Consider the following 27,013-nt stretch of genomic DNA (forward strand, 5'->3'; position numbering starts at 1 on the left):
GCCCACAGGCTGCATGAAAAAAAGAACATTACAATGTATGCCCAACAAGGACCAGCAACGTACTGGTATGTTGCTGGACTTTGAGTGGTTATACCAGAATGATGCCTGCAGGTTTAGGTATCATCTTGATATCATTCTTTTCAGCCAGCGGTCGGCTTTCATATAAAAGCAATCCTAGCGGCTAATTAGCCCCTAGGCTGCTTTTATAAGCAGTGAGAGGGAATGTCCCCCCACCTCCCACCGTCTTCCATGGTTTTCTCTGGCTCTCCTGTCCCAACAGGGAACTTGAGAATTCAGCAGGTGGTTCCGCCAGCTGACCATAGAGCTGATCAGTGACCAGAATGGCTCCAATCATCTCTATGGCCTAAGAAACCGGAAGCTATGAGCATTTAATGACTGAGGTTTCGCCGGATATAAACAGCGCCATTGGGAAATTGGCAAAGCATTTTATCACACCGATCTTGGTGTGGTCAGATGCTTTGAGGGCAGAGGAGAGATCTAGGGTCTAATAGACCCCAATTTTTTCAAAAAAGAGTACCTGTCACTACCTATTGCTATCATAGGGGATATTTACATTCCCTGAGATAACAATAAACATGATAAAAAAATGAAAGAAACAGTTTAAAGATATAATAAAAAAGCAAAATAAATAATTAAAAAAAAAATAAAATAAAAGCACCCCTGTCCCCCTGTGCTCGTTCGTCTTTGCTCATGCGCAAAGACGAACGCAAGCGTCGGTCTGGTGTCAAATATAAACAGCAATTGCACCATGCATGTGAGGTATCACCACGAAGTTCAGATCAAGGGCAATAATTTTAGCAGTAGACCTTCTCTGTAAATCTAAAATGGCAACCTGTAAAGGCTTTTAAAAATGTATGTAGTTTGTCACCGCTGCACGTTTGTGGTATCCATGTACTTGGCATAAGATCATCTTTTTTATTTCATCAAACATTTGGGCAATATAGTGTGTTTTAGTGCATTTAAATTTAAAAAAGTGTGTTTTTTCCAAAAAAATTGCGTTTGAAAAATCGCTGCGCAAATACTGTGTGAAAAAACATTTTCAACACCTACCATTTTAATCTGTAGGGCCTTTGCTTTAAAAAATATATAATGTTTGGGATTTCAAAGTAATTTTCTTGCAAAAAAAATATTTTTTCATGTAAACAAAAAGTGTCAGAAAGGGCTTTGTCTTCAGGTGGTTAGAAGAGTGGGTGATGTGTGACATAAGCTTCTAAATGTTGTGCAACATGCCTATCAGCAAATAGCTTGGGGTGTGCTATCTTGTCATTTCATGGCCTCCAAAACTGTGATAGGTAGTGAGGAAGTGAAATCACCATTTTGCGCCCTTAGAAAGCCTGAAGGCGGTGATTGGATTTCGGGGCCCCGTATGCAGCTAGGCTCCCAAAAAGTCCCACACATGTGGTATCCCCGTACTCAGGAGAAGCAGCAGAATGTATTTTGGGGTGTCATTGCACATATACTCATGCCATGTTTGAGCAATATATCATTTAGTGACAGCTTTGTGCAAAAAGAAATTTTTTTTTTCATTTTCCCGCAACTTGTGGCAAAATATAAAATATTCCATGGACTCAACATGCCTATCGGCAAACAGCTTGGGGTGTCTACTTTCCAAAATGGGGTAATTTGGGGGCATTTTGTTCTATATTAGCTTTTTATGGCCTTTGAAACTGTGATAGGTAGTGAGGAGCGAAATCAAAAATTACGCCCTTAGAAAGCCTAGTTTTTGGGTTCCTGTACGCGGCTAGGCTCCCAAAAAGTCTCACACATGAGGTATCCCCATACTCAGGAGAAGCAGCAGAATGTATTTTGGGGTGTAATTCCACATATAACCATGGCATGTGTGAGCAATATATCATTTAGTGACAACTTTGTGTAATTTTTTTGTCATTTTTTAATCACTTGTGACAAAAAAATAAAATATTCAGTGGGCTCAACATGCCTCTCAGCAATTTCCTTAGGGTGTCTACTGTCCAAAATGAGGTCGTTTGGGGGGGGGGGTTGTACTGCCCTGCCATTTTAGCACCTCAAGAAATGAGATAGGTAGTCATAAACTAAAAGCTGCGTAAATTCCAGAAAATGTACCCTAGTTTGTAGACACTATAACTTTTGCGCAAACCAATAAATATACACTTATTGACTTTTTTTTACCAAAGACATGTGGCTGAATACATTTTGGCCTAAATGTATGACTAAAATTGAGTTTATTACATTTTTTTATAACAAAAAGTAGAAAATATACTGTAATTTTTTTTCTAAATTTTCTGTATTTTTCCATTTATATCGCAAAAAATAAAAATGGCAGAGGCAATCAAATACCATCAAAAGAAAGCTCTATTTGTGGGGGACGCAAATTTAGTTTGGGTACAGCATTGCATGACTGCGCAATTACCAGTTAAATCAGCGCAGTGCCAAATTGTAAAAAGTGCTCTGGTCATTGAGCAGCCAAATCCTCCAGGGCTGAAGTGGTTAAGAAGTGGAAAATTAGGGGCTCTTTTGATAACAAGCCAAGGTCAGGTAGACCAAGATAATTAATTTAACTTTTAAGTGCCATTTTAACCTGTGTGTGCCAGCTTCTGTGTCTATACCAAGGCCAAACATTCCAGGGTATATAAACTTTTTATCAGGGCCATTTGGGTGATTTCTGTTATCATTATGATTTAAAAAGGATCCAAAAAACTATGTGATAATAAATGGCTTCATGTGATTGCTATCCTTAAACAAAAGACAGTTTTTTGGCACGATCAGTCATATTTTCAATATTAATGCCAAAATTTCACAATTTCTGCCAGGGTATGCAAAATTTTAAGCACAACTGTATTGCATTTCTATTTTTGGGTTTGGATACTCTTTAAATGTTGTACTGTGTGTTGCACGTTTAATAATGACATATTGATTTTTACCTTTACAAAAGGAACACTCTTACAACATACTTTTATTATCTACATTGTTTTTTTAGTACACATTTATTAATTAATTATTAGAAAGTTGTAAAACTAGATGTCATAGAGCAGCACATCTATTATTTTTGTACTAAAGCTGTTTTAGGTATTTTTCAAATGCTACTTTGACTTTGTCAATAATATGAGTACTTATATACTGTACCGAAAAAACTAAATAAAGGATGTGTATCCTGTTTTTGTGGTTTTCTGCCTATTATCTGTAGGGGATGTGGGTTATGAGCAATTTTGGGGGCTGGGTTGTAAAAAACCTTCAGTTTTACTCAGCAGCAGGTCTCAACCAGATTCTCATCACTATCCAAGTTACTAAAAGAACAAAAATCTTACCTTTCAAGGTCTGTTCAGCAAAAAAGTACAGAAGTGCCTAGTTGAATCTCCGATATAAAAAAGCATACCTTTTGGTGGCTTCTGTACAGGAGAAGAGCCTTTTTGCTAAGAAGATTTTTGTGAAGATATCTAATACAACATGCAACGGTACCTTGTAATATGTGCTCTTCTGTTTTCTCTTATGGCCATGGTCCTTGGAGAAGAATCTGGTGTAAGTATCTTCAATATAAAATATTGGCATTTACCAAACAATATCCAGGAAATAGACAGCATTCTCTGTTTCTATACTGTATATCTAGTATTGAGCACTACCATTAAAAATAGTTACAATTGTACTTTGCCTGACCATGATTTATGGGGTAGCTTCATGTACACTGAGTTCATCATAAGAGCACACTGAGACAAAGTATAGAAAACTAAGTAATGTTTTATTGATAGGCAATATTGAATATTTATAACAAATATTTTAAAATTCATTTTTATATGGAAACCATGTTTTGTTATTTAAAGTTATATTGATTATTTTGTAGACTATATTCATACTTATGGCAAGTGTTAATGCCTTGCACTGTGATTACATTGCACTTTATTTGTCACTCTGTTGCTTTTATATGTTTGAATATGTTTGTTATACAGTATCTTGATAGTAGTTTTCATGGCTTGATATATGTTGAAAACGGTAAAGGAAGTGTAAATGCTTCCATGATGCATTATGTGATTTTAGCCATATACTAAACATTTGATTGGTCCTTGTGCAGTGGCCATGCAGATGATGATGAATGGTGACATAACTAGCATGTATAAACAAGCAAACATTTTTAAAAATCTATCGTGCCCAACATTTACAGGCAAGATAATGCAAATCAAGGCAATACAAAATAAATACCACTCAAGCTGATCTAGTTGGATTTTTTTTCTTGATATTATAATAAGTTTGTGAAGATGAATTAATTATTAAATCAGCTTCACAGTAGCAGGAATCAGAGAAATCCATGTGACATGTGATTCAATAAATATTTAATTATTCCAAAGTCAGTACAAAGTTGATTGTTTCCTAGAAATAATTCCTAGAAAAATGATTAAAGTCGAACACTGGCCAAAAAATATACATGTTTCGATTAGTCGGTAGCATGAACATAGCAGGTTTTTGTTTTTCACCCGTAACATACAGTGGGGACGGAAAGTATTCAGACCCCCTTAAATTTTTCACTCTTTGTTATATTGCAGCCATTTGCTAAAATCATTTAAGTTCATTTTTTTCCTCATTAATATACACACAGCACCCCATATTGACAGAAATACACAGAATTGTTGACATTTTTGCAGATTTATTAAAAAAGAAAAACTGAAATATCACATGGTCCTAAGTATTCAGACCCTTTGCTCAGTATTTAGTAGAAGCACCCTTTTGATCTAATACAGCCATGAGACTTTTTGGGAAAGTTGCAACAAGTTTTTCACACCTGGATTTGGGGATCCTCTGCCATTCCTCCTTGCAGATCCTCCTCAGTTTTGTCAGGTTGGATGGTAAACGTTGGTGGACAGCCATTTTTAGGTCTCTCCAGAGAGGCTCAATTGGGTTTAAGTCGGGGCTCTGGCTCAGCCATTCAAGAACAGTCACTGAGTTGTTGTTAAGCCACTCCTTCGTTATTTTAGCTGTGTGCTTAGGGTCATTGTCTTGTTGGAAGGTAAACCTTTGGCCCAGTCTGAGGTCCTGAGCACTCTGGAGAAGGTTTTTGTCCAGGATATCCTTGTACTTGGCCGCATTCATCTTTCCCTTGATTGCAACCAGTCGTCCTGTCCCTGCAGCTGAAAAACACCCCCACAGTATGCTGCCACCACCATGCTTCACTGTTTAGACTGTATTGGACAGGTGATGAGCAGTGCCTGGTTTTCTCCACACATACCGCTTAGAATTAAGGCCAAAAAGTTCTATCTTGGTCTCATCAGACCAGAGAATCTTATTTCTCACCATCTTGGAGTCCTTCAGGTGTTTTTTAGCAAACTCCATGTGGGCTTTCATGTGTCTTGCACTGAGGAGAGGCTTCCGTCGGGCCACTCTGCCATAAAGCCCCGACTGGTGGAGGGCTGCAGTGATGGTTGACTTTCTACAACTTTCTCCCATCTCCCGACTGCATCTCTGGAGCTCAGCCACAGTGACCTTTGGGTTCTTCTTCACCTCTCTCACCAAGGCTCTTCTCCCCCGATAGCTCAGTTTGGCCGGACGGCCAGCACTAGGAAGGGTTCTGGTTGTCCCAAACGTCTTCCATTTAAGGATTATGGAGGCCACTGTGCTCTTAGGAACCTTAAGTGCAGCAAAAATTTTTTTGTAACCTTGGCCAGATCTGTGCCTTGCCACAATTCTGTCCCTGAGCTCCTCAGGCAGTTCATTTGACCTCATGATCCTCATTTGCTCTGACATGCACTGTGAGCTGTAAGGTCTTATATAGACAGGTGTGTGGCTTTCCTAATCAAGTCCAATCAGTATAATCAAACACAGCTGGACTCAAATAAAGGTGTAGAACCATTTCAAGGATGATCAGAAGAAATGGACAGCACCTGAGTTAAATATATGAGTGTCACAGCAAAGGGTCTGAATACGTAGGACCATGTGATATTTCAGTTTTTCATTTTTAATAAATCTGCAAAAATGTCAACAATTCTGTGTTTTTCTGTCAATATGGGGTGCTGTGTGTACATTAATGAGGAAAAAAATGAACTTAAATGATTTTAGCAAATGGCTGCAATATAACAAAGAGTGAAAAATTTAACCACCTCAATACTGGGCACTTTCACCCCCTTCCTGCCCAAGCCATTTTTTAGTTTTCAGCGCTGTCACACTTTGAATGACAATTGCGCGGTCAAGCAACACTGCACCCTAATGAAATTTTTATCATTTTTTCCCCACAAATAGAGCTTTCTTTTGGTGGTATTTGATTACCTCTGCGGTTTTTATTTATTGCGCTATAAACAAAAGAATAGGGACAAGTTTGAAAAAACACAATATTTTTTACTTTTTGCTATAATAAATATCCAATTTTTTTTTTTTTTTAAAACAAATTATTTTCTCAGTTTAGGCCGATATGTATTCTTCTACATATGTTTGGTAAAAAAAATCGCAATAAGCGTGTATTGATTGGTTTGCGCAAAAGTTATAGCGCCTACAAAATAGGGGATAGATTTATAGCATTTTTATTTTTTTTTTACTAGTAATGGCGGCGATCTGCGATTTTTAATGTGACTGCGATATTGCGGCGGACATATCGGACACTTTTGACACATTTTTGGGACCATTCACATTTATACAGCGATCCGTGCTATAAAAATGCATTGATTACTGTGTAAATGTGACTGGCAGGGAAGGGATTAACACTAGGGGGTGATCGAGGGGTTAAATGTGTGTCCTAGGGAGGTGATTCTAACTGTGGGGGGGGACTGACTGGGGAGGTGACCGATCGGTGTCCCTATGTACAAGGGACACACCATTGGTCTCCTCTCCTCTGACAGGAGGTGGATCTCTGTGTTTACACACAGAGATCCACAGTCCTGCTCTGTTACCTGGCAATCGCGGGTGCCCGGCGGACATCGCGGCCGCCGGGCACGCGCATTGGGTCCCGAGCGACGTGGCAGCCCCCTAGTGGCCCGGGAGGGCGATCACGTCATATGATGTCCACCCAGAACGAGAGCTGCCTCGTCCCGCAGTCATATGACAGTGGGTGGGCAGCTAGTGGTTAAGGAGGTCTGAATACTTTCCATCCCCACTGTAGTTTTATTACCTGTTGATTTTTTCATTAGATCAACATTTTTTACTTCCTTTAACAGGCCAAGCTGTCTGGCCAAAGTGGCAGTGATGTGAGCTGGAATAAACCATATAACACTGACAGGGTTGCATGCTTATAATGGTCAGCTTTTAATAATATGGTTAAACTTTTTTCCTGTTCCTGTGTCAGGTCTGCTGCACTTACCCCATCTATGGTGGGCAGCGCTTCTCCTGAGCTTCACTGGCGGCTTCTCTTGCTCGGTGATGGCAGCGGCGGCGGCTTTCCCTTCCCCTGCTCTTCACGGGCATTGTGGTGGCTTCCGTTTCCTCCCTCCTCCTCGGCGGCCAATTGGGACTCTTCTCTTTTTGGCCAATCGGAAAACTCAGATCTACTTCTGATTGGCCGGATTGAGGATCAGTGTTTTAGTAGCGAATATTCATTAGCTGTTGGGTGGGCTCGTAGCGCAATACTCTGCGCCATGAGCCCACCCTATTGTGAAGCCTATTAAAGCCTCTGGCTCTAATCAGGTGCTTCAAAAAAACTGCCCCGCTGCTGCGCCCGGCGTCCTGAAAGGGGCTGGATGCATGAATAGGGGGTGGCGGCTGTGAATAGAGCATGGGAGTGGTGGCCGTGGATAGAGGGGGCGGCGCTCAGGCGCCCCTAATAGACTGGCCGCCACTGCTGTAACTGTTAAATAGTGTTAGCAGAAGTTACATACTTAGGTTGAAAAAAAGTCAGTCTAATTCAACCAATACAAAAAATACATAGAAAACCTTCATATACACCTAATCCTATGCCCACAATTGATCCAGTGGGGGGAAAAATTCCCCTTGATCCCACAGGAGGCAACATTAGTCTGGTCAAATATTATACAATTTTCTTGCACAATTTTCCTTTAGATTTAACAAAACCATATAATATGAGGTTAAACTGTTAAAAAACAGTATCATGTGTGGCCAGCTTTATGCTTTAATTTGGCTGTCTTTTTCTTATCTCTTCCTTTTACCAGTTAGAGACCCTAAACATAGGAGATACACCCTAAAACATTTTGTCAAAGCTTTGAGGGAGCCTTTCCTACAATCAGTTCTTCTACCTCTTTTGCCCGTTGCTGTTGCTGGCAATTACCAGGTGTCAAAATTGACGGTTGGCCTCACCTCTTCCCCAATAAGCTGCCACCAGCTTCTAATGCCGCGTACACACGGTCGGACTTTTCGTCTACAAAAGTCCGACAGCCTGTCCGACAGACTTCCGACGTACCTTCGGCGGACTTGCGGCAGACTTTCTTACGAACGGACTTGCCTACACACGACCACACAAAAGTCCGACGGATTCGTACGTGATGACGTACACCGGACTAAAATAAGGAAGTTCATAGCCAGTAGCCAATAGCTGCCCTAGCATGGGTTTTTGTCCGTCGGACTAGCACACAGACGAGCGGATTTCGGGTCCGTCGTACTTACGACGTAAAGATTTGAAGCATGTTTCAAATCTAAAGTCCGTCGGATTTGAGGCTAAAAAAGTCAGTTGAAAGTCCGGAGAAGCCCACACACGATCGGATTACCAGCCAGCTTTAGTCCGTCAGCGTCCGTTGGACTTTTGTAGACGAAAAGTCCGACCGTGTGTACGCGGCATAACTTCCTTTCTCTTAACTTTTAAGGTTCACTGAGCTGAGCTTGAAAGTGAAAAGAATATACGATCGACTGTCTTCGGAGACCTATGCATATTTTAAGAAGTATTGGACTAGGGATACAAAACAGCTCTGGTATATAAAATATGCCATCCCACCCTTATGTACATTACTGAATTTCATAGGCTTAGTGAAACAGTCATTTTTACATATATGTACTTAGTATATTATCGGGGCTCAAAAGAACACTGTGCAATGCCTATTGTAATCCTTGGTATTCGTTAAAAATAAGATTAGTTCACACAAATCCATCGGGTATTTGTGAGGGCCCATTCACACCAAGTGCAGTGGGACTGCATTGGGTGGCCTTCTCCAGTGTGGCCCCATTGCAATACGGCCTTCTCCTTTGTGCCCAGTCCAGACCATTGCACTGCGGTGGTGCGCGCTCAAAAAAAATAATGCACGCAATACTTCTTTTCAGCGCAGCGCAGGGCAATCCACTACCATCCACTGCGGTACTGATCATCCACCATGTTGGTCGCTGGACTCTTGAGGCATGTTGTTTTGACCACAAACTGGGTCTTAAATTGGGGGTTTTTACCCAGCTATCTTTCTTACCATTTGCCATGGATAAGTTTTGAGCATCTTTAGCATATTTTGACTTATAAGTACTTGATGATGTTACATTTTTATAGACCAGCTGGGTGTATTACCGTTAAAACAATAAAACCCCACATTTCTATACATATAACAACAAAAAAAACTCTGATTGCTGATGTGGACCAATGTGTGGCAATTAGGACATCTTTTTTGGTTTTCCAACCATTTTTTGATACTACAGTATGTTGTTTGTACGCTGAAGAAGACTCCTTTGAGTTGAAACGCATTGGGACCCCATGTTTTTTAAAAAACGATTGTGCATTGCCATGGACTGTGGTCTGATTTATGCATTGCCATGGACTGTGGTCTGATTTAGGCCAGTGTTATATGTGGTGTTTTTAATTACTTTTGTATTAATAAAATTAATTGATTTTATTCGATTGTTGGTTTTTGGTGCCAAAAAAATCCCATCCAAATCTTGCAGCATCTATTATGTTATTAGGGATGCGGTACCATTTGTTTTTTAGCTTAGCATGAACACTGGTGAATTTTGTAATCTACTACCTCACAGCTCACCAATGTGAATTAGCCCTTTAGAGTTGTCAGAATAAAATGTATGGTCAGCCAGATCTATTTTTGCAAATATTTTTGTATTTATTGTCTGGTTTGATTGAATTTAGATATATCCTACCTAGACCTGACATTCATATTCTAACTGTCAAGTAATGTGCAGTTACCAAAGTTAAAAGTTTATTTTTAAGAGTTTACCACTTTTAGCAATAATTATCAAAAAGAATCAGCTAGGGTCAGTCAGTATAAACACAGAACTTCCAAGTCTGATGGAGTGTTTGGCACTACTTTGAGTTTTTGGTGCTATACAGCTACAGTTCGCTATACCTGTTCTAAGCCTGGAGCTGGGTTGTTCCAATAGGGATGAACAGTCCTCTAGCTGAGTTGAATTCCTTTAAAATGACCTTTTTCAGAGAAAGAGAACAGCGGATCAGTGAGGATTTTTGTGCAGTGAGGGGCAGGGGCGTTGCTAGGTCTACAAAAGATCTGGGGCTAGAGCCCATAGCAGCGTATTAAAGAAAGTCATACACTTGGGTGGGCATACACATGTAATATACGTGTGTGTATATATCCCCAGAGAACCCCCCACTTACATCAGGGTCCCCAGAGAGCCCCTTCTTACATCAGAGAGCCTCCCCCTTGCATCAGGGTCCCCAAAGAGGTTCCCCCTTGCATCAGGGTCCCCAGAGAGGCTCCTCTACCCTTGGGGACCCCTGCAGAGACTTGGGGCTATGGGCCCCAGATTCGGGGCTATAGCCCAAAAGCCACCCCCTAGCGATGCCACTGGTGAGGGGTCAATCAGATGATCAGAGTTTTACACAGATTAGCCTTCCTGCTCTAGCCAAAGCTGGAAAGTAGTGGGCTGTCAGTAAACCGAGGAAGCCCAATCCCTGTAACCATTTATTAGGCCTAATAGTGACTTTTTAATACTGTGCAGAAAAGCAGGAAGTATACTTCAGGATCCTGAGAAGAATCCATTTTTTTTTTTTTTAAAGATATTTTTATTAAACTTTTGTGTCAACATACACATACAAAAAGTAGAAACTTTAGCGATTCACAGCATTATAATATTACATATGTACACTGAAGTGCATAATAAACAGTTTTCATTTATCGGGTCTCCTGTATTCACTAATATGAATTACCATGAAAGTACAGTATATAATTCTTTGATTGTATGACCATCAGGTGAGTGTGTGCCCCGTTTTTGTATACTTCCTCGGGTGGGGCCATTACCTATCTGGCTATTTGTCTCGTGGAAGGGTTAACGGCTGGCCAGCCATTTATTCCAGATTTTGTAAAAGGTTTAGTTTTTTTTCCAAACCTTGAATGTAAGTTTATATAGGGGTATCGCATCATCGATCAATTGTAGCCACAGAGATTTCAGGGATTTTTCAGGTTTTCCTCGCATAAAAGTGAAGGATACGAAGGAACCTTTTGGCATGGGCTAAAATGTGGAGATCCCCAAAAATTCCCAGCAGGCAATTCTTGGGGTGCAGAATATTTGGGAGGCCTATTGCTGATGAGATGAAAGTCCCCACTTCTGTCCAGAATTGCTGGACTATTGAGCAAGTCCAGAAACAATGTAAAAAATCTGCCGCTTGGCTACAGCCCCTAAAGCATTCTGCTGTGGGTGTTAGTCCCAGTTTATGTAACCTAGCAGGGGTTAGGTGGGAGAGATGAAAAATTTTAACATTAATGATGCGGTCCCTAGATGATATCACCGACGTTTTGTATGTTTCGCTAAATTCTGTCCAGTCTTCTTCAGTAAGTGTAGAGTCCATAAGGGTCCATTTTGTTTGGGCTATTCGGAATCTGGGGTTGCTATCAGTCATGAGGGTAGCGTAGTATGTGGAGATGAGTTTAGTGGGATCAGGGTGTTGCAGTACTTTCTCTAACTAAGGTATAGTTATGGGATTGTGAAAAAAGCAATCAGCGCCAAAATAAATTACTTCCTCCTATAACAGGGTGAATGTGTGAAATCACCAATATATGTGACTGCACAGCTGCTGAACACTTACAGTGATACACCACACCAAATTCAATATTGTTTTCTAAATAGTGCAGCGCTGTCTCTCATTAAGTAATGTGCATACAAAATTTATATTAAACATTTCATGATCAAAAAAATATTTTAAATTAAAAAATGAAAATGTCAAAATATTAGAAAAAATCAGTTACCCTGTGTCAACGCTTCCAAAGCAATCACCGCTGTGTATGTTCGTCCTCAAAAGGACCAATATCCAGTGCACACCTCCACCAGCTAAAGTGCCTGCTCACCTCAAAGATGAATGTAAAAGCATAGACAAATCACTCCTCATGTCCACCACAATAGATCAACTTTCACTCTCCAATGGTAATGCTACAGTCTCCAGACTGCTCCTCTGTGTGGGTGATCAGCGTTTGTATTGCCGTCAGACAAACCTTCCTTCAATTTCTCATAAGTGTTCAATCACTCTATTACTTCCGTAGGTTATAGACATGAAACAACAAACACAAGTGCCATAGTGTACTCTGTTTGCATGTTTATTAAAAGCCCCCAAAACAAATCCACTTACAAGATAAAAACTTTAAAACAGCATGTCTCAAATCATCACTTCATTCACCACAAATCTACACTCACGATGCTTCACAGATTCGGCTCCTCCCCTCTAAACGTGTGTCGGCATCACATTGGCCTTCATCAGTAGATCAAGTGTCTCTGTTAGTTAAACTGGGATCAGAGGTATAGGTAGTTTCTGAGGATGTCATTTCAGCCTCTAGTTCCACAGTATGTTGTTGGGCATTTTTACGTAGAAGGCCAGTGATAGACATAAATGTACCCCATAACGTGGACTTGAAGGCCTCCCATTCAGTAAGCGAATCCACTGTACCAGTATTTTCGGTCCAGTAGTTCACTATACTCTTTCCACATTCTCCCTGTACTATCTCATCCTCCAACCAGTATGAGTTCAGGCACCACACACTTGTTTCCTGGGAGGAGAAGGAGATCCACCGCCAGAGGAGCATGGTCCGACACTCCCCTAGGTAAGTAAGTTATGGAAGATACCACCAGGAGAGTGTCCCGTGTGCCAAATGCCAGATCTATCCGTGACATGGTGTGGAAAGAGTCCGAATGGCAAGAAAATTGGCACTCATCCGGATGTTTCCACCTCCATATCTCGGTAAGTCCATGTACCTGGGCCCAGTCAGTGAAGGAGTGATAGGATCTGCCCCCGCCCCCCAGACGGTCCATGGCTGGGCTCATTACTGCATTAAAGTCACCTACATATAACAGTGCGCCTGGAGGCCTAGACAATAGCATAAGAGATAGTTTTACCAACACATCTGCGGAGAATGGGGGGGGTACATAGACTGTTACCAAGGTAATAGTTACTGAGGAAATCTGGATCATGAGGACTACATATCTACCTTCTGGGTCTGTTTTTATCTGCACAACCTCTGCACGTAGAGATCTAGCCAGCAAAACTGAGACCCCTCTGGAGTAAGCCGTATGAGTAGCATGAAAAGATTGAACCAGCCAGGGCCACTTGAGGGACCTTGTTTTAGAATCAACCAAATGTGTTTCCTGGAGACAAATAATGTGGGGACGTTGCTTTTTAAGGAGTGAGAACACTAGGAAGCGCTTCTGAGGCGAGTTCAGTTCCAGGAAATTATTTTTAGTGGTCTAGCCATGGCACAGTAATCAGTATAAAGTATATACCCAGAGGGCTAGTGGCACAGGCACACCATTGCATGCCATGCCGTTCAGGGTATACACAACCAGAGACATACAATAATAGGCATAAGGCACAATTCAAGTTAGAGCAGCACAAATACATATGAAAAACCAAAGTGCAAAAACAGAAAATGTTCAAAAACCTGGCCAAAAATAAGGTCAGCCAAAAAAAATTGGAAGTTCCTGAAAAACCCTGTACCCCCCCCCCACTCGGCCATCCCAAACATAGCAAGCCTTGGATCCCTGAATATGGAAGAAAAAAACCCCTTCACTTAAGTGAAAAGAGAACTGTTCCGTGGCCTCGCCACTAACTGATGTGGGGGTTTGTGGTGTCTGGCGTGGCTCCTGAACCACAAAACAGGAGATGAGAAGAAAATGCCTCAGCATTGAAGCGGTCAGGCTTCAGGATAGTCAACACTTGCTGTTGAGGGGATACAAGAAGGATATGATAACTTAGTAACATCTTCATCAAAATGGATTTGGTCTCAGTAAATGAAAGGGTTTTGATCTGAACTGGTTCAACTTGAACAGGTTGTAAACATTAAGGTTCTATTTCTGGAACCAGTAGGAAAGGGGGTTTCATTTTTCCTCAGGATTAAAGAGCAACTGTGGGTGACATGGTGTATTGGCCCCCTTTTTTTCCCATAGACATAGTGAGTGGTGAAACTGCCAGTCGGCAACAAATGAAGATATGCAGGGAGCTCAGTGACTTGTGTTTAAACTGCTCTGCGTTGTGGTACATTACCATACCGGTCATTCAGCCAAGCCGTGGCTTCTTTAGGGTCGGTGTAAAAGAGAGCCTTGCCATCATGCATAATGCGCAGTTTGGCGGGAAAAAGCATGGTGTATGGGAGTCCTGTGCGTAGGCAATTTTTTACCGCTGCAAAGGAAATGCGTTGTCGCTGAACATCAGCTGAAAAGTCTGGGTAAACTGAGATGGTGTTTCCATTATACTTCAATGGGTCTTTCTCTCATGCAAGATGCAAAATGGGAACTTTGTCTTGAAAGTTAAGGATCCATGCAATTATGGAGCATGGGAGAGCTCCAGAAGGAGGGGGACGCAGGGGAGTGCGATGTGCACGTTCAATAACATAGGAGAAGGAGGGTGCATCTGTCCAAAAAAATTTCCCTCAGCCAGGTATACAGGAATTTCCTGGGTGGGAGCGTTCTTCACGCTCCGGGAACCCCACAAAGCGGAGATTGTTCCTACGCGAACGATTTTCCAAATCGTCTATTTTTGCGCGGAGGGCCGCCAGTTCACCCGTTTGATCTCTCACATTAACAGATAAGGGGTGCACTGCATCTTCCAGGGTGCTGATATGTTCCTCTGTAATAACTCCAAAAATGTTTATACTGCGCTATCCCAACAAAAATACTATATAAGATTCAACTTAGAAACTGTGAACTAGCTGCAACTAATAAATGCAAGACACACGCATTCAAAACAACACACCAAATATTAAACTGAGCTATAAATTGATTTAGAATTCCCTACCAAAACCTTTGCAAGTTATGGGTATACAGTTGTGCATATATGAAATATCATTCACTAACACCAGTGATAAGTGCACAAACAAAAAGTGAAAATTTATACCAAAAATTAAAGGAAAAAATATTAAATGTGGTGAAAATTATTTAAAGTAATAAAGTCCGCTCAAAATAGACAACATGAAAAGTCCACTATTATAGACAGTCCTCCGGGGGTTGACTTATGGTTCTTCTATGATCGGTGAAATGCAATTCCAACACTGGAGGTGATAAGTGTAGGGGTACAATACAGAAAAGTGCCTCCACCACGAGAAATGCTGCCGCTTACCAGCTCCCTAGATCTCTTTTTACGGAGACCCAATGTGCCTTAGGCTTCTAACCCAGCCTCGGGTATTATGGTGGCTGTCAGCGCTAAGAGGATTCCCCACGGACTCAGTGTAAGATGTCATCTCGTATGGCAAACAATCGTTCATATGCCGTAAAAAAATATAAAGCTTCTATAGTGTATTATGTTTTTAAAAAGTTTATCAAATTAAAAATTCTTGCACTTACAGTTATGCAGATGGTATTCAGCGATGGATATATAAAATCAAAGACACGAGCCTGCCGGCTCTCGTAAGCTGCCCGTAACTTCCGGGTTCAGCGCATTATGTATGTATGTATAAAAAAATATAACGCTTCCATAGTGTATTATGTTTTTAAAAAGTTTATTAAATTAAAAATTCTTACAGTTATGCAGATAGTAACTTCCGGGTTCAGCGCAGTATGTGATGACGTCAGCACATAATGCGCTGAACCCGGAAGTTATGGGCAGCTTACGAGAGCCGGCAGGCTCGTGTCTTTGATTTTATATATCCATCGCTGAATACCATCTGCATAACTGTAAGTGCAAGAATTTTTAATTTAATAAACTTTTTAAAAACATAATACACTATGGAAGCTTTATATTTTTTTACGGCATATGAACGATTGTTTGCCATACGAGATGACATCTTACACTGAGTCCGTGGGGAATCCTCTTAGCGCTGACAGCCACCATAATACCCGAGGCTGGGTTAGAAGCCTAAGGCACGTTGGGTCTCCGTAAAAAGAGATCTAGGGAGCTGGTAAGCGGCAGCATTTCTCGTGGTGGAGGCACTTTTCTGTATTGTACCCCTACACTTATCACCTCCAGTGTTGGAATTGCATGTCACAGATCACAGGAGAACCATAAGTCACCCCCCGGAGGACTGTCTATAATAGTGGACTTTTCATGTTGTCTATTTTGAGCGGACTTTATTACTTTATATAATTTTCACCACATTTAATATTTTTTCCTTTAATTTTTGGTATAAATTTTCACTTTTTGTTTGTGCACTTATCACTGGTGTTAGTGAATGATATTTCATATATGCACAACTATATACCCATAACTTGCAAAGGTTTTGGTAGGGAATTCTAAATCAATTTATAGCGCAGCTTAATATTTGGTGTGTTCCTCTGTAATGCCCGTTCTGTCCCTTACATTTTGCACATCTTGTTTCAGTAAAGAGAAATCCATGCGGATGGATGCAATTTGTGTAGTGAGGGAGGCCTTACAATCCTGTATAGCTAGCATTGTGGTGGCAAGTGTAGGTTCTGTGGAGGCGGAACCGGGGCCTGAGCTGTCCGTACTATTCAGAAGGGAGTCCTGTGCCTGTAGTGGATCTGGCTGGGTATCAAACAAGACAGGGGCAGAATCACTCACCGAGGCTGCAGGATGTCTGTGTGAAGTTGTGATGGACGGCTACACCATGTCACGCTGCTCTGCCTGTGTTCTGGAGCCATCTTGCCATCTGAACCGGGCTAGCTGTCCCACCGCGGATGGCGGCGCGGGTGGCCTGTATTTCACCATGTGCTCCAGCTTGAAGTATTCCCACAGCTGTGGGGAGTATTTTGGTGCCGGTAAGGAGGAAAATGGACCTAGGATGGCTGCAGGATTCGGTTCGGTAGCCGGAGCTGTGCTTCTACACGTCTGCTCTCTTCCCCATCAAGCCAAGCCCCCCAAGAAGAATCCACTTTAATACATATTTCCAGCATTTCTACAGTATACCACAATCAATAGTTCACATTTACCAATTCTTTTTCGTACATAGGCTTCAGGGCCCAGTTACACTTCACCAGTTTAGTGCTGTACATACATCGCAGCTGAACGGACACAAGAAAACATGAAGCATTTTTATCTAATGCAGTGCACCACAACACAGGGTAATACATTACCACGTGCTGTGATGTGCTGCAGTGCATGTGCGGTGTAGGTCCATTGCCTTAGTGCATCCGGGGTTCCGAAAAGGATAGGTACTAATGGGTCCCCAGAGTATGTATACATGGGCATTAGAAGTAAAGTAAAGCATGGTTTCTGGAATATTTAGGGAAAATGGCCTACTTTTTAAATGGATTGGATTTGATTTTCACCTGCTTTCGTTTGTGTTGGGATTGACTTGCAATGGGTGGGGGGGGGGGGCAAGTAGTTTATAATAGGCACCAGTAATGGAACTGCTTGTAAGTGGCTCTCAGTTAAGTGGATGCTTACAAGATTTTGTTTTAAGCCTTATGTTTTGTCTTCTGGCAGGTCACCAAAGCGCCGCAGAACACAACATCTCCTCATAATGGAGCTTCGGGGACCACAATCATGTTTCTCACCATCCTAATGTGTTCATTCTGTCATTTCATCTTAAAGAAATAAAATATGGTGCCACGATGATGAAGATTAAGAAATGTCATCTCATTCAGTACCAAGAGAGCTTTGAATCTTACCAAGCACCCTTTATACCAATGAGCAGAAAGCATGAAGACTCCAGATAACTGATAACAAACCTTTCAATATATATTTTTCCATATCTTCCATGGCTCTTTGGATATTTTGCTAAATAAAATGTGTTAAACCAAATTGTGTGTTGTTTAATTTCAAAATTACCAGACAGTGACTGTAAACTTCATTACTAGCAAAAGATCAAGATAAATTTGGTATTTAACACTCAGCTTGCACAGACATTAAACAAAAAAAACCTGTCACCAGCTTGAAAAAGATTTGCAGCTAAAAGCACAGACAAATCAAGTAATTCAAATGCTTGCATGCAGCGTTTTTCCTTTTCATGAATAATTTTTATTCACTTATGTGTCTGAGCTTGCTAAAAAAAATTTGACTATTCTAGGAAGAGTCAGTTCTCTAGCACGATCCCCTCCCTTCTTGCACGTCATAGCCCTCTCTTTATTTAGTAGTGTGTTATTACTCTCTGTGCTGACCCAGCAAGTCCACCCCCTCTTTAAATTTCTACATAACCTTTTATACAGCTGTTGCAGTAGGAGCGAAGGGGAATACTAGAGCAGTTTGCAAAAGTTCTTGCAAGCTTTGCAAGGAGTTCCTTGAGCAGTAAACAATGACAGAATGATCTTCATCCTACAAGGACCCCTTATGTAACTAACGGTGCAATTTCCCAGTGACGTTCAATTTACGGTTACTTTTATACTGATCACCAGTGCAGGGGTGGGGGTGCTTTTTCCCACCAGCTAACTTCACCAATATAAAAGGGGCATTTCTCCGCTAACAACTAATATAAGGGCTAACTGTTATACCTTTAACTTGTATAGCGTCTTTAATATATCTTTATTACAAGAAAGAAAGAAATAGCATTGTAATAAGAATAACAACACTAAATGACAGTACTATAGCCATCTATATGGTAAGCTTCATCATACTCTCCTGCCATACAGCATCTATAACATTCGAAATATATAGTAATATGCAGTTAAAGTGGTGTTCCACCGAAAAAAAAAAAAGCATGTTCCTAAAAAGAATTAAAAAAAAATTTGGAAAAATGTTTTATTTTTACTCACCTCTAAATGCCTGTTGCTAGGGGGTCCCTTCGATCCCCCGCATCGCTGGACCCTGGGACAGGTAAGTGTCCGATTATTAAAAGTCAGCAGCTGCAGTATTTGTAGCTGCTGACTTTTAATTTTGTTTTTAAAATGGGAACTCCTCTTTAAGAAAAATTTACTATCAATGCCAACTTTTTCATAGAAAAGTCAGGATAAATCAAAGAATAGAAAGGGAAAAAGAGAAAGAAGAGGAAAAAAAGGGAAGAAAAAAAAGCAACAGTAGAGTAGCATTCAGCAGAAGGGACGGTTATATAAGTCTGCCATCAAAAAAAAAAATTAAATGATTTTCTAACCATGGTGGCTGGACAAAATATGGCTAGCTTAACTAAGGGGGAGACAGTGACTAGCTATCTCATATAGGAAACGAATACTGGAGATTCAAAAAACTCCACCCAAGGGGTCCACATTTTCCTAAACTTGGATTCCATTTTTTTGCTGTAGAAATTAACTCCTCCATCCGCATAGTGTAATTCATCTTGGCTACCCACTCCTGTAGAGTTGGCAATATGTGAGATTTCCAATGTTTCAGAATTAATGCTCTGCCTGCCATCAGCAGGAAGCTGAATAAGCTCTTTTTAATGGATTTAAATGATTCAGGGATCATAGAAAAAAGTGCTATCTCTGGGATCTCTGGCAATTGACCAAATGACTAAGCTTAAATATAGGCCTTTAACTAGTGTGTGGAATACTACAATTTCACTCTGTGTGTTTTCTTTTCTGCCCATTATTATTCATTTACAGTGAGGGTAAAAAGTATTTGATCTCCTGCTGATTTTGTACGTTTGCCCACTGACAAATTAATGATCAGTCTATAATTTTAATGGTAGGTTTATTTTAACAGTGAGAGACAGAATAACAACAAAAATATCCAGAAAAACGCATTTCAAAAAAGTTATAAATTGATTTGCATCTTAATGAGTGAAATAAGTATTTGACCCCTTCGCAAAACATGACTTAGTACTTGGTGGCAAAACCCTTTTTTGGCAATCATAGAGGTAAGATGTTTCTTGTAGTTGGCCACCAGGTTTGCACACATCTCAGGAGGGATTTTGTCCCACTCCTCTTTGCAGATCCTCTCCAAGTCATTAAGGTTTCGGGGCTGACTTTTGGTAACTCGAACCTTCAGTTCCCTCCACATATTTTCTATGGGATTAAGGTCTGAAGACTGGTTGGGCCACTCCAGTAACTTAATGTGCTTCTTCTTGAGCCACTTCTTTGTTGCCTTGGCTGTGTGTTTTGAGTTATTGTCATGCTGGAATACCCATCCACAACCCATTTTCAATGCCCTGGCTGAGGGAAGGAGGTTCTCACCCAAGATTTGAAGGTACATGGCCCATCCAATGTCCCTTTGACAGGTAACAAGCTGAGATTAGGAACACTCTCTTAAAGGGAGTGCTCCTAATCTCAGCTCGTTACCTGTATAGAAGACACCTGGAAGCCAGAAATCTTGCTGATTGATAGGGGATCAAATACTTATTTCACTCTTAAAAAGGCAAATCAATTTGTAACTTTTTTGAAATGCGGTTTTTTGAAAATTTTTGTTGTTATTCTGTCTCTCACTGTTTAAATAAACCTACCATTAAAATTATAGACAGATCATTTCTTTGTCAGTGGGCAAACATACAAAATCAGCAGGGGATCAAATACTTTTTCCTCTTCACTGTATATTCATGATTATTATTGACATGTAGAGCAAGTGAGTATTGTAAAATAATCTCTCTAGGTGTCGAATATACTAGACATGCCAAATTCTTAATTCTTTTGTTTAAAGCTTTCAGCAGTTTACTGATCATGCTATTTTAGCAGGGGTTCCCTGAGACCTCAAAATTATTTCAAGGTTCCCTCCAGAGTAAAAAGGTTAGGAAAGGCTGCTGTATAGTGTCACTTGAATGACAGCGCTGAATCTGCTGGAGCTGCTGACATCACATACAAGATGACAGTACCCAGCAGTAGTCTCAGGTTTTTGAATGTCAACAAAAGGGAACCTTTTACAGGTAACTAACATGCAAAATTAATTTAGATCCCTGCATGCGCTTAAAGGAGAAGTAGGGCCAAAGTTCCTTTAGCCCTAATTCTCCTGGGGATCACAGGAGTGCACTCCATTCTGCACTCCTGTGACCCATATTTAGCCAACAGTGGACTAAAGCCTGCTGCCAGCTGACGGCACTCAGCCAGTCCAGACTCTGGAGAGATCCCACTTTAATGTGGGGTTCCACCCAGATGCCTGACTGGCAGCAGGTTTAGCCTCTCGGCTCACCGCTGAGAGCCTGAACCAGCAGCTCCGGCCCCAGCCACAGCTCCAGTGAGCGCTGGGGGGGCAGAGGAGAAAGCCAGTGACTGACAGTCACCAGCTCTCTGCTCACTGAAGGCCAAGAACTGAGCGATCAGCTGTCTTTGAACTCTCAGTTCTCAGTGTATTGGTGGCAGGGGACAGATGCAGCATTGGACTGAAGCTGCATCCACCTAGGTGAGTATGATTTTTTGTTTTTTTCATATCCTGTACTTCTCTTTCAATCCCCTGAAGAAGTCACGTGATCGGTGACGTCACGTGTAGGGACGGAATAGGCTTTTTCACATTGTTTGAGGCACAACGAACTCGCTGCTCGTAGGAGAATGGATTCGTTTATACAATGTATAATGTGAGTACATTTATTTATGTTTCTAAATAAAGCGCCACCCTGTTAAAACCTACTTCACTATCCAGTACTTTTGTCCTTCATACCTGTTTTTTACATACACTTGAGATGTGGAGGCAGAGTTAGGACCCGCGCCGGTCCAGGACCCCAGCTAGGACTATAGCTATCTGAACCCAGCTGTTATAAGGATCACTCAAACGCCGCCAAGCATGGAGACAGGGACGGGACTGATGCTGGCTCAGGACCCTGCGGTTTAGCTACTATTTTGCGGTTGACCTAGCACCGCTAGGTAAGGGGCCACTACCTACACTAGTGTGTTATGCACGAAGAGGACACAGAGTGAATTGCACCCCAGACACCCTACTGCTGTTTATTTGAGCACTAAGACTGTTTTTGTGCACCTTAAAGGACATTAACACATTGCACTTTAAGCTGCTGCACTTATTGGCATGTTATTCATTGTTCTAGCTTCAGATCAAGCACAGTATTTTAGGATCACCACTGTTGGGACATTATATTATTTATTATACTACTTATCATCTTATTATTCATTTATTTTTTGATTGATTTGACTGAATAGAGATGTTTAGGTCACCATAGCACTGGCACTTTATATGTTGTTTTTTGCACTAATATTAAGGATGCAATTTTTATTGTTATGCATATGAATTGAATATGTTCTGAAATACTCACTTTCTATTATTTATATGAAGTTGTTTTTGCACATTGCTTTTATTGACACAAGATCTCAACATCCCTTATTATTTCACAAAGCTCTCAGTGTGTACACAAACTTATGCGATTTTATTCACTATGCGATTTTATTCACTATGGGATATCAACATACAGCTTAATTGATTGCATACAGAGATTAACAGCAGCTCGCTGTTCTGGCTAGCGCAGCACCTCCCCCCCCCTCTTCTATTTCTGTTTATTTTGGGTTTGTGCTTGGCCCTTTTTCCGGTGCGTGCAGCTGTCCAGTCGCATACGTTTTCTTCAACTCTATTTTTTTTTTTTTATCAGACAAGGTTTTATTAAATGATAATTGGTGCATACATAAAATGGTTACGTTAGTATGTTGTCATAGTAACAATATAACAATTGTCATAACCTGAATAAAGATGACATTAAGTACAAACATGTCTGGCGTGAAATATTGTTCAAGGTATACATATTTGGTTTGAATGGGTCATCCATCCATATTTATATCTATTAAATCACTCTGTAATCCTATGGTTACATTAGACACAGGTAGAAGATTCTTGAAGCCATCTGTCCCAGATCTTGTTGTATTTGGCAGGGCAACCTCTGTTAATATATATGCATTTCTTATATGGTAATGTATTGTTTATCTCCACCTTCCATTCCACTATGTTAGGAGGTTCCTGCCTCATCCATTTTCTAGCTATAGTCTTTCTTGCAGCAAAGAGTGTTTTTTCGCGTAAAAAAATTTTGGTGTATTTGTCAATTGTGTCTGGAGCTATACCCAGGAGACACTGTTTAGGGTCTAAAGCTAGAGGCGAACCCATTATGTCGTGTAAAAAAGCCACAATTTGTTCCCAGAAGCCTTTTATCTTAGGGCATGTCCATAATAGATGAAAGAAAGTGCCTGTTTCTTCTTTACACATCTGACATGTGATGGTTTGTGTGGACTTATATCTTGCCACTCTGAGGGGTGTTAGATATGTCCTGTGAAGAATATAGAGCTGTTTCAATCTATCTGAGAGTTTAGGAGACACAGTTTTGCAGGCCTCCAGTACCTCTCCCCACTCCTCGTCCTCCATCTGTCCCACCTCTCTCTCCCATCTTGGCTTGAGGTCATATGCTATTTTAGTAGCTGCAGGGGTTAATAGTAAGTTATAGAATGCTGAAATCAATTTTTGAGAGTCTGTGCCCTTAATTATGGCTATAAGAACATTAGATGCAGGGCCTGGGCAGGGGCCGGGGAATTGTGATTGTAGCGCATGACGGATTTGTAAGAATCTGAAAAACATCTGGTCCTGGATTGTGAATTCTTCTTTGAGTAGGTCGAAGGTTTTTAGCTGTCCATCTTTTAATATGTGGTGTAGGTAAAATACTCCCTGTATGGACCATATGAATGTGTCATGTATTTTGGTAAACTCCTGAAGATTTCTATTATGCCACAGCGGCGTGTAGTCATTAAACTGTGGTATGTCGAGCCTAGAAACTGCTAAGTTCCATATTTTCCTATAGTGGTATAGCATGGTGTGCCTTCTTTCGCCTAGTTCTATCCCGCCCCAGTCCGCTGCTATTGCGTATATCGAGTCTTTGGTGTACTGCGCCCACTTCGGACATAGGAGCGTGAGAAATCTCTCCCTGTCAGTTTTGTCTAAATGAAAAAGCTGAGACAGCTGTGCAGCGATGTAGTATAGATTAAAATCGGGTAGAGCAGTGCCACCTAGATCAGTTGGATTTTTGAGAACTTGCCACGCCAATTTATGCCTGTTATTACCCCACACGAATGACTTTAGGAGAGACTCTAGAGATTTAAAGTGTTTCAAAGGTAAGTAAACGGGAGTGTGCCATAGGACATAAAGTATTTTGGGCAGTAGGATCATTTTGATTAAATTTATACGACCCCATACTCCTAGTGGTAATTTAGACCAGATCCGTATTTTATTTTTAACTACGGAAATGAGAGGATCTATATTTAGGGATATATAGTCTACAGGGGATCTGGTAATATGGATCCCTAGATATTTAATGACATCTACTCTCTGAAGTGGGAGCCTGGTTTGGGATTCTGGAGATGGGAAACTATCAATTGGTAGGATTTGGGATTTATCCCAGTTAATTTTCAGCCCTGAAAATATTCCAAATTGTTCTATCGTGTGGAGTGCATTGCACAATGATGGGCCCGAGTCTGCCAGGTATAACAGCGTGTCATCTGCATACATGCTAATTTTTTCTGTCAGAGAGCCCATTTTAAGTCCTCTGATCTCTGGATTTGCTCAGATGGACATCGTCAGGGGTTCCGCCGCCAGGGCATACAACAGTGGGGACAAGGGGCAGCCCTGTCTCGTGCCTCTACTGAGGTCAAATAGCTGAGACGACCATCCGTTGGCCACCACTCTGGCCCTAGGTGCCTGATATAATAATTGGACCCATTTAATAAACTTTGGGCCAAATCCATAGCCCTCCAAGCATCTCCAGAGATACCTCCACTCTACTGAGTCAAAGGCTTTTGCTGTGTCCAAGGTCACAACTACCCGCGAACCAATTTCCTCATGTATAGCCTGTAGGTTAATATATAGTTTCCGAAGGTTAAACGAAGTGTTGCGTCCAGGCATGAAACCAGCCTGATCAGCGTGTATTAATGTCAATATTACCTGATTGAGCCTGATAGATAGTACTTTGGCTAGTACTTTGATGTCGACCTGCAGGAGTGATATTGGACGATAAGATTCTGGGAGTCCCAGATCTTTGCCTGATTTAGGGATAAGGACTATTGTGGCCTCAGTCATAGAAGGGGGTAGAGTCCCGGTTTCAAAAAGATAGTTGTATAATTTTAATAGTTTAGGGGTCAGTATTTCACTAAATTGGGAATAAAACTCAATTGGGAGTCCATCCGAACCAGGAGATTTGGACCTGGCAAAGCTAGCTATAGCAGTTGATATTTCATCTATCGTGAGTGGTGCTTCTAGTAATTCTATCTGTTCTTTTGTTAATTGTGGGAAAGTCACCTTTTCAAGGAAAAGAGACATGGATTGGGTCTCTACGGGGGCTGTCGTTGTATATAAGTCAGCAAAGAAATCCCTAAACATTGAGGTTACTGTAGGCGGGTCTGTGACTTTTTGTCCACCAGGACCATGTAATGTGATAACCACCGGGGGTCTATCCTCACCATGTACCAAGCATGCCAGCAACTTGCCTGCCCTCTCCCCATGTTCAAACAGTTTCTGTTTGGAAAAGAACATTTTTTGTCTAGCTTTCTGGTACTGTATCTGGTTAACCACTCTAGTTTGTAGTTTAAGCTGATCTGCATTTGCAGGTGTCGGGGTGTTGGCATACTCTCTTTCGGCAGAGGACAAGTCCTCCAGCGCCTTACCGAGGGCACCGGAGGAGTCCGTCTTAACTTTATTAATAGCAGTTATTAATGTATGCCTAGCAAATAACTTGAAGGAGTCCCATACTGCTGATGGTGATGCTGACTCGTCATTTTCCACAAAGTACCTTCTCCATTTATCCGTAATCTCATCATCTTCTGGTAGAAGAGATAGCCAAAACGGGTTTAAACGCCATGTTCGTGGCGGTTTTGCCACTGGGATACTTAAGGAGATCCAATAAGGACTATGGTCTGAGAGTACTCTAGGGCAGAACATTACCTCCGTTAGCCTAGGAGTCAGCCTGCGGGAAATAAGTATAAAATCTATACGGGACATGGTGCCATGAGAGGACGAGAAGCATGAATATGACCTAGCCTGTGGGAACTTGTATCGCCATGTATCCATTAAATGGAAGGTAGAGACAAGTTTAAAGAATTTAGTTTCAGTGGGTGTATTTTGGGCTGTTGAAGTCGGTTGTAGCCTGTCTAGTGACGGATTTAAAGTGACATTAAAATCTCCCATCCAGACCGCTGCTATATTTGGATAACGAGTCATAAATGATATACCCTCCTTGGCTATAGAAATATTAAATGGAGGTGGTACATAGAAAGCCATTATAAGCAAAGGCTCTCCATATACTTTAGCGTGGATAAAGACATAGCGGCCCTGCGGGTCAGTGGTTAGTTCACACAACTCAAAATGTACCGATTTAGCTATTAATACAGAAACTCCCCTGGAGTGGGACGTATGGGTAGAATGATACGCCCACCCAACCCAAGGCCTACGAAGCGCCATCTGAACACTTCCCTCAATATGTGTTTCCACTAATGCAATAATATCGGCACGTTGTTTCTTCAGGAATGTGAAGACTGCCGCGCGCTTAAATTTATCGCGCAGGCCCCTCACATTCCATGTGAAAAACTTCAAAGATGTCATGGGCATAACTTAGTTAGTAATAAAGCATTTATATAAAGCGATTTGTTCTCTACATATAAAGCATACAAGTTTCCAACTTTCAGATATAGCTGCCCCGATAGCACAACACCCGACATGTATGTACATTTCCATAAATCTGGCACATGTAACGTTACCTGTTTTCTATAATAAGTATGCACACTAAGGTTTAACCGAACCATAAACATTTGAACTCCCCCCCCCCTCCCTGCCCTACACCGACCCAAACTTGTGCAGGCATGAACCCTTAACTGGTTGTAAGCTGGGAAACATTTTAACTTCTTAATGATCAATGGAGTGTAGAACAATTGGTTGAGTCTCCGGACACTGAATGAAATCAGTGATATCAGCCATATCACGTGCAAAAAATACAGAATGGTCTTCTGATCT

At 41.2% G+C, this 27,013-nt stretch overlaps 1 long non-coding RNA gene across 1 annotated transcript; it reads left to right on the forward strand.

Moving 5' to 3' along the window:
- The first annotated feature begins 3,042 nt into the window (after nucleotides 1–3,042).
- LOC141128709 (uncharacterized) lies at nucleotides 3,043–17,977 on the forward strand. The gene is made up of 2 exons (XR_012241726.1): nucleotides 3,043–3,516; nucleotides 17,660–17,977. It is a non-coding gene; the product is annotated as an uncharacterized lncRNA (long non-coding RNA).
- The last annotated feature ends 9,036 nt before the right edge of the window (nucleotides 17,978–27,013 follow it).

The sequence above is a fragment of the Aquarana catesbeiana genome, linkage group LG02, assembly GCF_042186555.1.
Source record: "Aquarana catesbeiana isolate 2022-GZ linkage group LG02, ASM4218655v1, whole genome shotgun sequence".
Lineage (NCBI taxonomy): Eukaryota > Metazoa > Chordata > Amphibia > Anura > Ranidae > Aquarana > Aquarana catesbeiana.